Below are 743 nucleotides of genomic sequence, written 5' to 3'. Positions count from 1 at the left end.
ACTAATTACGTGGACAGTGCTGCATGATGCTTTTACGTATCAGACAAAACACAAGCTGCGCCCCTGTGCTGCCAGAAATCACCGACCCAGGAGGAGCGAGAGATTTTAGCATGTCCAGTCAAATGCGCCTTTTGAGTTTGATATGCATGATCTCTGTCAATGTATAGAAAGGGAAGCGCTGACAACGTTGGCTTCATCAATCAGTAGTGTCAGCTCAGACCTTTTTAAAGCCTCTTGGAGTCCCTGAGAGCCCTAACCCTGTAAAAGTTTATATAGTGTATTGAGCATTCTCTACTTGCTTAGCTAATGAAGCCAGCTTGGCCACAGACACTGAGGGGCTGCCGCCGTGTCAACACTGCTTCCTATTTGATGACACCTTCCACTAAATTGAAATGTGCTGCTAATGGGGGCGAGTGTTTAAAGAAGAATAAGCCGGAGTAATTGACACAGGCCTGACCTGACGCACACAAAGACAAGGTTGGAAGGCCGCACGTATAGACTGGTGAAAGCAGTATAACTTGGTACCACGTAAAGGTTTAGCCACTGGCTTTAGACTATTAGACGTCCATTCAGTCAGATGCTGCTGTGACTTATCAACAGTTATCGTATTTGTTTGCTCCAGCAAATCAATAACACACAACACATAAGCCGAATATACTATATATACCCTGGGCAATATGCATGCACACCACTCCAATTTACACACACGTGTGTGTGTGTGTGTGTGTGTGTGTGTGTGTGTG

Source organism: Anarrhichthys ocellatus, unplaced genomic scaffold (genome assembly GCF_004355925.1).
Source record: "Anarrhichthys ocellatus isolate YVR2014 unplaced genomic scaffold, GSC_Weel_1.0 scaffold23, whole genome shotgun sequence".
Classification (NCBI taxonomy): domain Eukaryota; kingdom Metazoa; phylum Chordata; class Actinopteri; order Perciformes; family Anarhichadidae; genus Anarrhichthys; species Anarrhichthys ocellatus.
The sequence above is the reverse complement of the archived record's forward strand: the minus strand, read 5'-3'. Positions refer to the sequence as shown.